Source organism: Primulina tabacum, chromosome 8 (genome assembly GCF_025594145.1).
Source record: "Primulina tabacum isolate GXHZ01 chromosome 8, ASM2559414v2, whole genome shotgun sequence".
NCBI lineage: Eukaryota > Viridiplantae > Streptophyta > Magnoliopsida > Lamiales > Gesneriaceae > Primulina > Primulina tabacum.
In genome coordinates this window covers 35,229,144-35,243,314 of record NC_134557.1, presented here as the reverse complement: position 1 = coordinate 35,243,314, position 14,171 = coordinate 35,229,144, and the positions used below count along the sequence as shown (strand labels likewise).

General features: G+C 41.4%; 1 pseudogene; it reads left to right on the top strand.

The window, feature by feature from the left end:
* Nucleotides 1-7,004: 7,004 nt before the first annotated feature.
* LOC142553959 (metacaspase-1-like) lies at nucleotides 7,005-9,360 on the top strand (annotated as a pseudogene).
* The last annotated feature ends 4,811 nt before the right edge of the window (nucleotides 9,361-14,171 follow it).

The following is a 14,171-nucleotide window of genomic DNA, read 5'->3' as shown; positions in this document are numbered from 1 at the left end:
ATGTTAACTGTATTACGTATTACTTGTTATCAAGGATATGATGTGTTGAGTCTTTAGACTCACTAGGTGTGATTGATGCATGTGATTATGATAATATGTTAATGGAGGTCTTGATGGTTGATCTGACTGGACTGGAGGTGCACATAACCCGAGGACCGACGCTAGTTTTCCGCACTAGTTATGATTTATGTTTTTAAGTAATGTTAAAGATGTTTTTACGACTTTTATTTATGTTATGAGAGATTTTTGAGAGGTTATAGTATGAGCTATACTTTTCAACTAATGTTTTTGGGTGGATAAAATAGTTTGTTGTTTTACTTTTAAAATGATTTCAAAATATTTTATGATTCGACCGAATGCTATGTGAGGTTTGGAAAAAAAAAATTCTAGTACTTTTTAAGAAAACGGATAAGCAGACGTTTCAGGGGGCGAGGGCTAGGCGGCGTAGGGCGAGAGCTGGGTTGTGTTGGGCGAGCGGCGAAGGCTCAGCGGCGTGGGGGGCGAGGGGAGAAGGGCGAGAGCAGGGCTACAGGGGGCAAGCAACGAGGCTGGTGCAGGGCGAGGGCGAGGTTGGCAGGGGCGAGCAGGTGAATGTGCGGGCAAGGGCGAGCTGGCGTGAGAGCGTGTGTGCGGGCGAGCGCGATGCGCTAGGACGAGCACTCGTGCAGGGCGTGGTACGCGCTGGGGCGAGCGCCAAGCGAAGGGCAAGGAGGAGAGCAGGCGAGTGTGCAGGCGTGCAAGGTGAGGGGCGAGCGTGCATGTGTCTGAGGAGAGGCAAGCGTGCGAGGTGCTCGGGCGCGGGGCGCAAGGCGAGGAGTGAGCCTGCGAGGCACTCTGGCGCTAGGCTAGGGAGTGCAAGGCGAGCGGCGAGTAGCGAGGGGGCGAGGGCTAGGCGGCGTAGGGCGAGAGCTTGGTTGCGTGGGGCGAGCAGCGAAGCCTCAGCGGCGAGGGGAGAAAGGCGAGGGCAGGGCTGCAGAGGGCAAGCAGCGAGGCTGGTGCAGGGCGAGGGCGAGGGCGAGGGCTCGGTTGGCGAGGTGCGAGCCAGCGTACGGGCGAGTTGATGTATGAGAGAGAGCGAGGAATTGTGGGGGAGAAGTGATAATGAACAAGGAAAGAATGCACAACTCGCGCCCGGTGAACCGGGGACAACACAATTAATCGAACTTCGAACCTATGATTCAGTTCGACTCGAGATGGGGAGACTGGTGATACCCCATGGATGGGCCCACTACCCCTGGTCCATCCCAAGCCTAAATGGAAGACAGGCTCATCAAGGGCCCAGGTATTCTCCTATAAATATCAGGTTCGGGTGTATAACTCAGGGACTCACTATATTGTTTTTCAGCAGCATCCTTAGCTGCTCTTCACTCATATCCTCAGTCACTGACTTGAGCGTCGGAGGGGCGACGCCAGGACACCCTCCTGGCCCCCTTCTAACGGTCTTCTTTGTGATTTCAGGCTCAAGACAATTTCAAAGCCCAGCGTCTGTACTAGTGACACTTGCCGGAATCGGACCCTAAATTTTCCGTGAGTATCACGTCTTATAAATTTAAGATAACTTTGTACAAGTTAATTATGTATTTATTAATAGGTTGGTTGTTAGGATCGGAGACGAATAATGCGACTGGTCTTGATAGGGTTAGATATACAAGATCTGATTTCTCAACTCTTAAAAGAGGTCGGACCACAGATATTGCAGAAAACGGTCCGAAGGTTTTTGTGATACTTTTTATACTCAAATATTAACAAGGTCACAAAATAAATAAGTGCAGTAAAAAATATTAGCAATTTGGCATTTTACAAGCGCGAGAAAAAAGGTCAATGACACCAAAAGTAACAGTCTCTGATCTATGTCTTTTTAGGAAAACATTCTGATCTTCTAATATCTTGTTTGTAGTGAATGATCAAATATCACATTTTCTGATAAAGTAGGTCGTGTTTGTAGTGAATGATCAGATATCACATTTTCTGATAAAATTCAGTCAGTTTCTTGTAAAATGTATGTCTTGAATCTGAAGATATCTTACTTAACTATTTTCAAATATTCTTTTATAGAGTGAACGGTTGAGTGGTCTTATGGCACATATTTATAAGCTCGAGTGGTCTAATAGATCAAGTAAGATGCTAAGGCTGAAACAGTTGGATAGCTTTGTATCTTGAGACCGATTAAACGACTTCTTCTGAATCTTCAATAAAGCAGTCGAGTATCTGTAATACATGAAAAGACAACTTGATCTAGTACAAAAATCATTGTTTGTTATCACCAAAATTAAGGGATATAACAATTTTCTCATTTTTGGTGATGACAAAACTTAAGTCCCAAACACATAATACGCTTTTACGAAAAAGGAATTTCACTGAGATAATGAATTTCATTATTACAATATATAAGGAAGGCGGTAAAACCTAATACACCTACGTGCATGAAAGTAAAACTTATACTACCGAGCTTCCTCTACCTCCTGATCTGCCACCTCTCTTAGGTTGATCTTTTTTATTTTATTTTCTTCGTTAGCCGCTTTTCTTATAGCTTCATCATGTCTATGTATGGCCTTTTCCTTCCTTCGTTGTTCTTTCTCCTTTTGGGAATCACTCGTTTTAAAATGATCAACATTTCTTGTAGTTGAGTGCCCAAGGGTAGCCTGAAGACCGTCGATGAAAACCCCAAGTCTTTGTTCAGCTTGAGTTAATTGTCTTGACAATGTGACTATTGCATCGTTGGTGTTCTTCTTTGAAGATTTGAATTCATCCATGCAGAATTTGATGTATTATTCTAGTTTAGACATATTCCGCATCATATCTTGCCGAAGATCAGAAATACCAACACCGGAGGCTATCAGACAAGCATCAAAGTCGACCATGAGGTTGCAGACGACCTTCTCAAGATGAGAATTGACCTCTGCAAAATGTGCATCGACCTCAATTTGATCATTGGTTTGCGATGGTCCAGCTTCATTATCATCTGGTTCCAACCAATCATCTTCATCATCGGTGTCCATCTCCACATTTTACATGTCATCGGCTGCAGTGGTGCCCTCGCGATTAGGAAGAATGGGAGAGGCATCTCGTGGAATATCAAACTCGACCGGTGGAAGATAAGGAACAAAAGAGTCTTCTTGTTCAGCGGTTGACTGAGGAAGGTGGGGACTTCAGAACTGCTTCTTCAAAAAATTTCTCAGGATATGCACTTTTGGAACTGGTTTCTTGTTTAACGTCCATACGAGTGGACCGATCATGTTAGGATCGGTTAAAGTAGTTGAAGTGTTTAGAAGGGGGGTTGAATAATTACTTAGGATTTTTGTAATCTTTTCTGAAATGTGAGAACTGATCCTAGAATCTTGTTTGTCTATATAGATCAGTCAACTGAGAGTAGTGTGGAATAACACTGAAATATAGATTGAATACTTGGTGTAAACTGAAATGAACACAATAAATTTTTTTGGATGTTCAGAAACTTCAAATGCTCCTAACCCCTTCTATCACGAAGATATGACTTCATTAAAAGACAAAGATATATTACAACTGATTGTAATAATATACTTCAGTTGGCCTTACACACTCAAAACTGAAACTCTTAGTACATTTATAAACTGAAAGATGCTCTAACTGGTAGCCTGAATGCTACAGATAAATACAATGAAAGTAGAGCTTGAGTGTGCGATCTGTAAACTGAAGATATACTCGTGAAATGTATCGCAATTGTTTGAAGGTTGTAGTTTGATTGCTTCGTGTGTGTTTACTTGTTTTTAGTCAACAACTTTCTTCAACTGACTCAATCAGTTATATATAATCTTCGATATCAATGGTCGTATTGAATGCATTTAATGATCATTTAATGAAAAATATACATTGAATCATTGTGTAGTGTAACTTTATCTGACAGTGGTACGAAATATTCAAACTGTTCTGTTCTGATACAACTGTTCTGCTTTTGTACAACCTGTCAGTCTATCTGCTGATACTTCAACTGATGACTTGACCAACTGATTAGAAGTCAACTGATCAGCCGACCAGTTCAGCTGGGAATTATCAGTTGTAGATGGTGTCCTATCAGTTACGAATACTTCAGTTTGATAACATTTTTCCAGATTAGTTCAACTGGAATTTCAGTTACGATTATCCGAAGGATTAATTTTTCGAACTCTGAAATCTATAATATTTCAACATGTCATCAAGGAGATCAAAGTTCATCGTAATCTTCACCATATCATCTATTGAGGTTAGAGGGACCTCAGGTAGTGGTGTATCCATACCAACAGTAGAATAGAAAGGACCTGTTTCAGGGTTATTTGGGATAGGAGAAGAGAAAAGTACCTATGGATGGGGTCGCACACCGGTCGGATTGATGTCAGTGGTTGTCTTTAGGTAAATGGTAGAAGAGGGTTCTTTGACCGCCGGTTGCTCAGCATCAACCGATGGTCCAGTGTCGTCATGTGACCGGGTAAAGACAAAAATATTTTGGGTAAAGGTTTCAACCATTTTGCCCGCTATTCTTCTTCTTAATCTTCTTCCTCCTTACCCATCTCATTAAACGTGGCAAAGCCTCTCTGGTGTAAACCTCAAAAGTTTTGGCCAAAAGTTGCTTGGGCATCTCGAAGTCCCTTCTCTTTGCCTGAATCTTTGATGTGATTGTGGAAGGAACAACATCTTTAGAGATGCAAATGCCAGCCACCAGTCGAGTGGGTTAGACCTCTGGGACTAGCTCTGGTTGAGCTTCTGCAGATAGATTCTCATGAACTTGATTTTATTTTTCTTCGGCTTCTTAACTCCCTTGACAGCTTTGGGTCCTCAGCATCCAACTGTTTTGATGCAACGATTGGAGTCTTAGAGAAAACTTTCTTGAGTGAAACATTCTCAGAGTTGTACTCATCATCGATCTCATTGTAGGTCATCTTTCTATTCATCGGTGCCATAGCCGATGTATTTTCTTCTTTTAGCCTCTTGATCGACACTTCTCTTGATATTCAATGATTCAGTGACAGTGAGAGTAATATTTTTCAGAAACTCAGTGACAAATACAACATTAATCCATTTTTTGGAGGCTCAGTAATGGCAAATGTGACCTTCATCAAGCCAAGAAAGCAGCAAATTTGTAGTGCGAACCTTTCAGATTGACCATTTCCCATGGTCATTTCATAGAGGGTACCAAACAAAATTTCAGACTTGTTGACACCGAGCTTAGAAGAAATCATCACCATGTAGTGTAATTTCTCCTGTATTATTTTGTCATAAGCCTCAGCTTTGGCCAGTGGGGCTTTAGCCACGATGTTGGCCAAAAAGTGGAGCTCGATCTTTAGATCAAGCTTCTATGCCAAAATTGTGACAGGCTACTCGCTAGGGAGAACTCGACACGCCAGATATCATCGTTTCCATTTGGAAGGTCGGAGATTTTTTCCAAACCAGTGGTAGGAAACTCCAGCGTGTTCCTGAAAAATTATTGGGAAATGATGTAATTGGTTTATTTGATAATGCAAATGATGTCACCGTGCTCAATCCGAGCAAATGAAAGAGTTGCTTGACATCGGGTAGGTTGAAGACAGAGGTGCAAGTGAGAAACTTCCTCAGACCGAAAGCTTCGAGCATTTCCAGAACTGAAAAAATGGACTCATTCTTCATGGAGAAAAGGTCTTCGAAGTTGATGGCAAGATAGGTCTTCTAAATCGAAATATTTGAAGAAATACTAGGATCAAGTGAAATCACGGAAGGTTATTGAGAGAAGAAATCTGAAAGCCATCTAAAATTACTTTTTATAGTGTTGCGTCATTCTGGCCATCAACGGAATCCTTGAACCGGTTCGGAACCATTCCTTCCACTAGCGGTTCAGGTTACCTTGGAATAAGTACCTATTCGGGACCGGTGGATCCGGAACCGGTCAAAACGAAACATTTGATCCATTAAGCATCTCTAAGCATGATGATGTCAAATAAGGGGAAACATATCCTAAGAACCTGTAGGAAGAAAATAATAAGGAAGAAAATTCTAAATATGAAGATGCCAAGAAAGTTGAAGAGAGAAGAAGACAAGATGAGGAAGACAGAAGAAAGAGAGGTGGTGACAATGACATCGGTGTTCCAAGTTTTAGGATATAGATTTTTTTTAATGTAGGTGTAATAGGTTTAAATTTTTCATGTACTTGTAACAATGTTATTATATTTACTCAATGAAGTACGTTTTCTTTAAATTATCTCTTATATTTAATTGTTTTTCAATGTAACAATTGTCCTTGGTCTTGAAACTTGGTTTTGTCAGCATAATTATTGGTTCGACAAATACCTAAATTTTGGCAATGACAAAAATAACATCGAACTATTTCAGAAACACCTATTATTCGCATGTAATTAAAGGACTATAGCCGCTGGACAAGTCAAGTTGATCATAGTTCTATAAGAAGCTCAAGTTGCATACATCATCAGAAGATCATCACTCGAATATGTTTTTAATCGAACCATTTTATCGAATAAATGTTCAGAGTTTGAATGTTCAACTCTGACTACACTCCAACCGATTACACATTTGTAGATCAAGATGGATCTAACAACTCATTCTATTAAATGCTATCAGATAAAGTGTCAAGCATAATATCCTATCAACTCCCGATTGACATGAATGTTTCCTAAAATATCAAGAATCAATCAATTTTTCAGAAGCTAATAGTATCGATGATGTGATATTGTACACGTCAGTATTATTTGTGCTCCACATAAGCAACGCATCGCTGTCACGTCAGAAAATAATTAAAATTAAAAAAAATGGATTTGACAATATATAGAAGCTAAAAAAAAAAAGTAAAACAAGACCAAAAAGCTAATTGTTCATAATAATGATAATAATAATAGCAGTAGCATAAAAATTATAGATGATATATATTTTGAGATAAGAGCATTATTATAATATTAATATCTCTTTCACGCGTCACATGCATATCTACATATCTAAAAGAGAGAATATTGTGTTTTTGGCCAGTTTGTTACAAGTACCGGTTGCTCCTATTACACGTGGATCACATGCACCTCTCCACATATACACTGACAGCCACCTCCACAGGGATATCACATGCCTGTTACTTGAGTGTCCGGTAGCCGTAGCGACCCAAGGGCAGCAAAGAACGTTGGCTTGCTCTGCTCTCGACTGCCATCTTCTCGTTTCAACCCTTGTGTGCGGCGCTCCCCCTTACTTGCGTGGGAAAGCTCCTACTGCGTTAGTTATTTTCCTCTTGTTTTTGTTCTGCTTTCCCCAATTTTCTTCATTATCGGGTGCACCGCTCTTGTTAGGGCTTCCCGATTTCTTGAGGTTCTTTGTTTTTATTATTATGGCTGTAGGTGCAATTGGTTTTAATTTACCATCTTTGTGGCCACAATTACTATGAAGTGAATACTTTTTCTTTGATTTGGTTGCTACCACCATGTTTTCCATTTAAATGGTTTTTAGTCATTAATTGTCATGGAATTAAGGGAAGCTGACTATCATGGCTTATTTTGAATAAAAGGTCTCTCATGTCTTTCATAATCAATCCAAATACAAAAGAAGAAAGAGATCCCTACAGAATTCCAACAAAGCAAAATATGTGAATGTCATTGTATTGGCTTTTCCAAGGATGTCAACCAGGAGATTCCTTGGTGTTTCATTATTCTGGCCATGGTTCAAGACAAAGGAACTACAATGGAGATGAAGTTGATGGATATGATGAAACCTTGTGTCCTCTTGACTTTGAAACACAGGGTATGATTGTAGATGATGAGATTAATGCATCTATTGTGAGATCTCTACCTCACGGTGTTAAGCTTCATGCAATAATAGATGCGTATCATAGCGGAACAGTTCTTGATTTACCGTTTCTATGCCGGATGAATAGGTAGGCTTAAAACACCTTTTATTTACATTTTCAAGAGTGACATAATCCTGTATTTTTATCATGTCTGATTAGAAGTAGGTGGTGGAATCACAACTGGTATCTCATAAAATTTTAAGAATAAATGGTGCCAAATTGAGATATAACATGATACTGATTGTCATCTGCCAAATATGTTAGACAAGTGTGGTGCTTAAGTTTTCAATAAATTCAATTCTCTTTCAATGTTATCTATGTTTGTTTTACCCTCATTTCCCTCTCTACAGACAGCAACTAATCATCCCCATGTTTAGCTTTAGATATAATACTGCATGGGTTCATGGGTTTTAATTCTCAATCTATTATGTGGCCAAGCCCATTATTTCTCTAGATTAGGCTACTGACATAGGAACCACTAAAGTGGGAAAACAAACTGTGGGCACTTAGTTCCTAGACCTGGAATGTTTTCGGTGTTTTATATAAATGGGATCAATGGAATAAGTATGCTAATCGAGGTTGAACTAGGTTGTTCTTCAGTCACTTACATGGTAGGGTAATGTTATGCTCTCGTTGATCTTGTTTGGTATCCATTAGTTACTCATGTCAATTGAGCTGCACCGTATAGTAATCCATTCACTTATTCGGTAGCTGTTTTCTGTGTAAAACTGAACCTTGGTAATGACCAGTCTGTTCCTCACTTTCACAAGTTAGTCATCCAAGAAAAATCATGTTTGAAGAAAATATCAATGCCTTCACCACTTAAGGTGATGAGATTCTATGATCAGTGTTACAGTGACCATCTCATTATTATTTAGGAATCATTCCTTGAAGGGTCATTACCATGACATAAAATGGAAGTTATCTGTTGTTTGATCAAAATGTCAAGCAATGGTTTTAAGCTTCTAAACTTTAAGAAAGATGTTTGGAGGCTGGTGTTTCCATTGATTTATAGAATAAGGATTCTCGAAACTTTTCGATTGCTTTCATGGTGGGATTTAATCATGTAGACTCAAAATAATGACGACTCTCATATCCTTGAAAAGTAGTACTAAATTGTCATGTGGGTATGTCTGTCATTAGTATTCCTCTCTTGGTACTTGTGCCAAAAAAATGGTTTTCTTTTTGCTGTATTAAATATTATGGTTTGCTACTTATATCAAAGCAGGAGTGGCCAATATGCGTGGGAGGACCATTGTCCTCGATCAGGTGTGTGGAAAAGAACAAATGGTGGTGAGGTAATTTTTTTGTGGTTGTGATGATGATCAAACCTCAGCTGATACCTCTGTAAGTTAAGAATGTTGATAGGAACATTAAAATATTATGTTATGAAACAAGAAACTTGTTAAGGTATTATTTTCCTTCTATCTTTCGATTAGGCTCTATCAAAAATCACTTCAACAGGTGCCATGACCTTCTATTTTATAGGGATCTTATTTTCCACAAAATTCGAGCTGTTCTTGGCTTTGGAATGTAAAATTTTCTTCTCTGCTCTTATATTATTGAAGAACTTTGTCATTTTTCTTGACTATTGAACTATGGAGTTGATATCCCGTGGGCCCCTAGGACCGGATTACATCTTGGGGGGCCCGGATTACATCTTGGAGGCGAGGGCCCAAATGGAAGACAAGTCCATCAAAAGTCCAGGTATCTACCCTTGGCTCATCCCTAGCCCAAATGGAAGACAAGCACATCAAGGGCCCATGTATTCTACTATAAATACCAGGTTTGAGTGTTTAGTTGAAAAAATTCAATATATTGTTTTCAGCAGCACCCTTAGCTGCTCCCCCCATATATCCTCAGTCACTGACTTGAGCGTCGGAGGGGTTACGCCAGGACACCCTCCTGGCCCCCTCCTAACGGTCTTCTTTTTGATTTCAGGCTCAGGGTAATCTTAAAGCCCACGTCTGAACTAGTGATGCTCGTTGGGATCAGACCCTAAATTTCCCGCGAGTATCACTTGGCGCCGTCTGTGGGAAGATTTGAGTTGAGACGTAGAGATGGTAGGGAGAGAGGGAGTAGAAGAGCTACCTCATCATCATCGCGTCCTCAGAGGTGACTTGAACAGTTTCATGCTGAGGCAAGGCAGGAACAATCCCATCAGGAGGCGAGAACAGAACAACCTCGTCAAGAGAACAGGGTCGAGCAACCCTGTCCTAATGAAAATGTGAGGAACTTGACCCTGGAGCAATTGGGTCAATTTATCACTCGGACCGTGGATGAGGCTATGAAGAGGAACCAAGAATTTACGTTCGTTGAAGAGCAGGCCACTCGCCAGGAGCGAGAGGAAAATGCTGAGGGGCACCAGAGCAGGGTTGAAGAGACACAGCCCCACCAAAGTGGGGAGATTGGTGAAATGAGAGAAATGTGGAAGGAAATACAGATGTTGAGGCAGCAGTTGGGAAGCAGAGCGCCGGCACCCAAGAGAGGAAGTCCCTTTTCACTGGCCATTTTAGAGGAAGGACTTCCTCCAAATTTTCGACAGTCGAATGTGGGAGAGTACGATGGACATACTGACCCCGAGGAACACTCGGGGAGATTTGAGAATGCGGCCCTGTTACATCAATATTCAGATGGGGTCAGGTGCAGGGTATTTCTGGGCACATTGGTGAGGTCAGCCCAGCAATGGTTTAACACCTTGCAGCCCAACTCCATACGATCTTTCGAGGATTTTTCCGCTGCTTTCTTGCACATATTCGTTAGCAGCAAAAAACACCAAAAAAACTATTTGAGCCTGTTTGTGGTGAAACAACAAGAAGCTGAAACTTTGCGAGAGTTTGTCCAGCGTTTCAACAACGCAAGCGTTGGAGATACCAGCGGCCACTCCTGACATCATGATAAGTGTCTTTACCCAAGGACTTAGAGGAGGAGAGTTCTTTAAATCATTAGTGAAGAAACCCTCATCAAGTTATGATGATCTATTATCTCGGGCGGAAAAATATGTAAATCTTGAAGATGCCCAGCGGCATAAGAGGATGGAGCAGCGGCCTGGGGGAAGCAGAGCTGAGGGAGCAGAAAGAGGAGGTAGGAAGAGAGGCGCGGGCGAGAGGGAGGATGATAAGGCCAGGGGCAGAGGACAATTCTCATCCCATGTTTTTCTAGATGGGAGTCGTGACAAGGTGATGGAAGTGAGGGAGCCCGAGAGAAGGTGGGAGAAGTAGCAAAGGGTTGAGTGCAGTGCTGAATTGCCTTCGCGGGATAGACAAGAAAGATCCTCATCCAGGAGTCGACAGAGGTCTTGCTCATCCCCTAAGCGTGGTCAAGGCCCTCCATGGATAAATCAGAGGATCGGGGAGCAGAGAAGGGAAGGTAGAGGTCAAGATGTCCCTCAGGAGCCCGTCGAGCCGAGAAGGGGAATGAACGAGGATAACCACCCTACAAGAGGAATGATTCATATGATCTCGGGGGGTGCTACTGATGGAGACTCTGGGCGAGCTCGGAAGGCACATGGGAGAAGGTTGGAGAACTTTGAGATATCTAAGGGTGAAGACTTACCACAAGATCCCATCATCAGCTTTGGACCGGAAGACCTCCGAGGCATTGTGACTACACATAACGATGCATTGGTGGTGACGTCCACCATTGCCCAGTATGATGTGGCGAGGATATTTATTGATAATGGAAGCTCCGTAAACGTCTTGTTCAAGAGCACTTTGGATCAGATGAAGGTGGAAGGATTTGAGTTCGAACCGATCTCTACTCCTCTATATGGGTTTGCAGGACATGCCATCCCGCCGCGGGGGCAGATTGTTCTCCCTCTATCTTTGGGACATGAACCTCGGCGAGTAACAAAGATGATAACATTTACCGTGGTGGACACCCCATCCGCTTATAATGGAATTCTGGGGCGGCCAGCCTTAAAGGATTTAAGAGCTGTAACTTCCACCTATCATCAGAAATTGAAGTTTCGTGTCGGGAAGGGAGTTGGAGTCTTGTGCGGGGACCAAAAATCCGCGCGTTGATGTTATGAGGTGATAGTGATGGAGGAGGGGAAAAGAGCGCGTGTGGAGCTTAACATGATTAGGAAAGGAAGAAGTGGGTAACTTCGTCCTGTGGAGGTACAAGAGGAGCAGAGATGAAAGTTGGAGAATGCGCCGGGCAAGGCTCTAAAGAGGCTCGGGAACGCTTACCACCTTAGAGAATATTAATCTTGACTTGAATTTTGCTGTATCTTGTTTCTAAATTTGTCTTATGTTATCAGTTGAAATTTAATAAAGCCAAATTCTTCTTTTCAATTTATGAATGTTGGTGTATTATGAAAGCGAGAAAATTTTATTTCCTGCTAAGGCATCGCCTAGCAGAGGAGCAGAGTTGGGGAGGAGAAAAATTTTATTTTCCTGCTAAGGCATCGCCTAGCAGAGGAGCAGAGTTGGGGAGGAGAAAAATTTTATTTTCCTGCTAAGGCATCGCCTAGCAAAGGAGCAGAGTTGGGGATGAGAAAAATTTTATTTTCCTGCTAAGGCGTCGCTTAGCAGAGGAGTTAGAGGGTGAGGGTGGAGAATCTTTATTTTCCTGCTAAGGCATCGCCTATGTGGGGACCCAGTGAGAACAAATCCCAGTATAAAACATGTATACATGCATGTCATGCAAATAAATACACAATCATAATACATGAATTAGTAATACATGAATCAAATGTAAATACAGATAACACTCTTCGACTCTTGTTCTTTAACTCGACTCATATCTAAGTCTAGGGATCTCGATGTGAATAAAACGTAACAATCTCCCACCTACTCTTTCAATCGGGGTGGCGGTACGTCTTATTCCCGGACTTCGGTCCTCTCTGTATCGAATATCTACAATAGGAGTCGATCTTTTCCTACGTACGTCGATATCACCGAACATCCGGTATCTTGGCATATCTGCCAATGACTCACCTATCTCATGTGCATTGCTATACTCCATAAACAAGGCATAACCATATCAAATTATAAACATTCTAGTATGTGTTTTTGGGAAACTCAAATTAGATCTAATTCGAGTTGTGTCTTCTCGAATCAACATTGAATTATACCTTTCGTTGTTCAGTCTTTGTCGATGTCGAAATCTCGATGTTGAAGCTTGTCAAGACCAATCTGAAATGACATATTCAAGATGCATTCTATCAATCTCTAACTCAAATCAATACCTGTACTTATCAATATTCCATTTCCGGTACATTTTGACGGCATAACGGCGTAATCTCGCGATACCGGTCAACTCAAACATCAAAATTAATAACAATAACTCATATTCCTCATCATAAACACAATCTACCATGCTGAAATCTGCATATACTTCACTCAAGACATGCTGGAAATTGAACAAAATCGCATATCATATCCGTTCTTCGATCCAATTACGAATATAGGTTCACAATAATCATAAAAACACATAATAGAAATCAAAATCTGATTTCTCCCAACATCTCAACTTCAAAACATGCTGAAATGTAGCAATACTTACATCCTTTGATAGCTTGTAACAAGAGGAACAAGAATATGAATTCGGATCGAAAATCGGATGGATGGATTTTTTTTGCACAATCACTTCTCTACAATGACATGAAATTTAAGGACATTATTCCATGAAGGTTTCGGTGGTTTCTCTGCTGTTGAAGTATGAGAGAATGAATCAAGATACATGTTAAATGGTGTCCAAGACATGTGTCAACTTAAAATTCATGCTGGACTTCTCGCGCATATGCGCGCCCTCAGGTCGCGCATGTGCGCGAGAAGTTCTGTCCCGGCACATTGGCACGTCAGCCCCTCGCGCATATGCGCGCCTTATCTCGCGCATATGCGCGAGGTCTTCTGGACACCTCGCGCATAGGCGCGCATTTCTCCGCGCATGTGCGCCACATGTTCTGCCTTTACACTTATTTTCTATATTTTCTCGTCTTTTCCGGTCCGATACAATGCGTCTATAATCACCTCCGTTATCAACAAATCATTTCCGATTATAATAACCAAATTCTCGGGCCTTACATTTCTCCCCCCCTAAGATATGATTTCGTCCTCGAAATCACGGGCAATTAAATCATATCAATAAGAAGGTATAATAAAACTATATAGAAAACTCACATCAGCGGAATAGCTCTGGGAACCTCTGTCTCATATCTGATTCCGTCTCCCAGGTAGCTTATTCGATGCCATGACGACTCCACTGAATCTTCACCAATGGAATAGTCTTCGTCCTGAGTTGTTTGTTCTTCCGATCAATAATCTGAATCGGCTGATCAAAATAGCTCAAAGTCTCATCGAGTTCAGCTTCATCAGGCTGAAGAATATGAGAAGTATCTGGCAGATATTTCCGTAGCATCGACACATGAAAGACATCATGTATCCCAGATAGCGAAGGAGGA